The 2,834-nt window shown below is 36.4% G+C and overlaps 1 long non-coding RNA gene across 1 annotated transcript; it reads right to left on the bottom strand.

The window, feature by feature from the left end:
- Window positions 1-1,003: 1,003 nt before the first annotated feature.
- On the bottom strand, window positions 1,004-2,600 carry LOC114261612 (uncharacterized). The gene is made up of 3 exons (XR_014329209.1): window positions 2,524-2,600; window positions 1,465-1,546; window positions 1,004-1,378 (listed from the first exon to the last, which is right to left on the bottom strand). It is a non-coding gene; the product is annotated as an uncharacterized LOC114261612 (long non-coding RNA).
- Between the last annotated feature and the right edge of the window lie 234 nt (window positions 2,601-2,834).

Genomic DNA, 2,834 nt, shown 5'->3' with positions numbered 1-2,834 from the left:
GAACATCGACGGGGATCCATTTTTTTTTTAGTTTCGAAGTGGTAATTATAACCTGTGTATGTTGACTGAAAAAGTATGACTGACTTTGTATGTTCAGTGAATTTGTTGAATTTCAGCTGTTGAACATGGACCATTAATGAGTGAACCTGGAAATTTTGAACCTGTGTATGTTTGTTTGTGTGAAACATGTAATAATGAAGACCTTTGCTTCAATGTATATCCTTTGCTTCCTTCTGGTGCTGCTGTGTTGCTCTACTACTGCTGATGTGTTGTTCTGGTTGGTTGCATTATTCAATAGAGTTGCTCTGCTGTTGTTGATATGTTGTTATGATGGAATATGTTAGGGTGATTATTTGTGTGTCCATTAGTTGCATTTCACTCCCTTCTGGTGCTGCTGGTGTGTGGCTCTGCTACTGATGTTGTGTTGCTCTGCTGCTGCTGATGTGTTATCCTGGTAGCTAAAACATTATTCAATAAAGTTGCTCTGCTGCTGCTGATATCTGGTTTTGTTGGCATGTGTTAGGGTGATTATTTGTATGTCCATTAGTTGCTTTATGCCTCCTAATGCTGCTGTAGCTGGTGGAGTGAAGCTGCTGATTATTTGTGTTAGGGTGATTATTTGTATGTTCATCCTTGGTTCTTTCTCAATGAAGTTCTATTTTGCTGATCAAAAAATTAACATAATAACAAGTGCCTAAAAACCTGTTATGTTCTGCTAAGCGAGCCAAACAAGTTCACTTAATAGAGCCAAACATGTTCACTTAAGAGAGCCAACCTGTTTGTTCACTTAAGTGGCTAGAAACCTGCTATGTTCAACTGTTCACTTAAGTACCTGTTATGTTCACTTAGTAGATTATTCATCTCATAACAGACAAACAAGTTCAAACAAACAAACAAGTTCATTCATTCATCTGCCCATTCATTCATACCTGTTATGTTCAAACAAGCAAACAATTTCATTCATTCATTCATTCATACACAGATTATTCGAGTACCTGTTATGTTCAAACAAACAAGTTCATTCATTCATTCATGTGTTACACAGACTATTGGAGTACCTGTTATGTTCAAACAATAGACCAAATTTTTTATTAAATATTAGACACTGTTAACAGAGCCTACATTCATTCAACCAACAAAATTAAAATACATTCATACAAATTGTGGACACTGTTATGTCCATCAGGTCGTTCCTTCATACAATAAATTAAAATACATTCATATTAGACACTGTTATGTCCATCAGGTCATTCCTTCTCCTTAGATCATTAATTTTTGCACTACTTGAATCTGTCTGAGGTCCAGCATTGGCACAAATTGTGGACGTAACGTCGTCATTATCTGCCCAACTGAAGTAATTGCAGTTTCCGTTCGCACTCTACAATGCAGAAGAAGCAGTTAATCAATAAATGACAAATGAAGTTTGTAAAAAACAAAAGATTAATTTATATACTAGATACTTACATATTTTGTTGGGCAAACGAAAAAGACACGTCCTTCATTTCATAGGATCTTCAAACAATCTTGAATGAATTTGGTTAACAGACTTCTTCAAACAAATCAGTAAAGACTTCTAAGTTCAAGAATTGAATAGTTTTAAAACTGAGGCACTATCTACCATCTTAGAAGACCATGTGCTATTTTAGCAGGAAACATTGAGCAATCATATGAATTTATACTTTTACATGTTAAACTTAGCTTATTGGAAATTTGGAAATCTTGAATCATTATTCCCAAATCAATTCTCAAGCAGTTTTTAGTCTTCACTAAAATTAGACAAAGATGCTAAATCAATTCTCAAGCAGTTTTCTTCAATGGCAAGCCTCCAAATTCAAGAATAACTACAAAAAATTCCTTTTATTTTTCTATTATAGCTGACCTTCCTTCAAATTGGGTATCAATGACTTAGGAAATGGTAACATGAATTCACATGAATTCACTCTATTTTTAGTCTTCACTCTAACTCAACAGGACATAGTCTTCATGAAGTGGAGATGGTTACATGAATTCATTTTCCTCTAATTGCCTCTGTTGGAGAGGCCATTTTCATAAATTAGAGGAATAACTCAACTCAATCAGATTTAGTTCAAGGAATATAACCATTTTTGATACAGTAGTTAGTGAAAACGAGGATTATACTATTTTTGATACAGTATTATAACTAACACAGAACAAGAGTATGAAATTCATGTTCAACAGCTGAAATTCATAGGCCCCAAATTCTGAAATTCATGTTAGTGAAAACGAGGATTATACTATTTTTGAAATTCATGTTCAACAGCTGTTGAAAGAGTATGACTGAATTTGTATGTCCATTTTTGATACAGTATTATAAAAACGCAATAGGTAACCAACACAGAACAAGAGTGGTAGAAGCGGAACCTCCTGAACAAATTAAAGCCAAATCGCAAACCCTAACACAAATTGCATCATAAATCCAACCCCAAACACTCCCAATCGACTTTGTTCTAAAAAAATTGAAGCCAAATGTAAAACCCTAACTTTGCGATTTTTAATTTGTACCTCAGATTCGCTGTCGCAGGCTCCCGTTCGTCCTCCGTCGTCGTTCGTCGTTCGTCCTCCGTCCTCCGTCGTCGTTCTTTGTTCGTCCTCCGTCCTCTCCGTCGTCGTTCGTCCACCGTCTCCTCGTCCCTTGTCCCCCGTCGCGTCTTCCTTCGTACTCCTTGAAGGCCAGAGTGAAGAGATAGAGAGGAGAGACGGATGATATCGAGAGGAAAGAGAAGATATCGAGAGACGGATGGATGATTTCTTTCGAGCTACGAAGAAAAGAAAAATGGAGTTGTTTTCATTGCCAAGCGGAGATGGGAGATGAG

This window comes from Camellia sinensis, chromosome 1, assembly GCF_055761805.1.
Source record: "Camellia sinensis isolate YWXY chromosome 1, ASM5576180v1, whole genome shotgun sequence".
Taxonomy (NCBI): Eukaryota; Viridiplantae; Streptophyta; class Magnoliopsida; order Ericales; family Theaceae; genus Camellia; species Camellia sinensis.
This window is presented reverse-complemented; position numbering and strand designations above follow the sequence as displayed.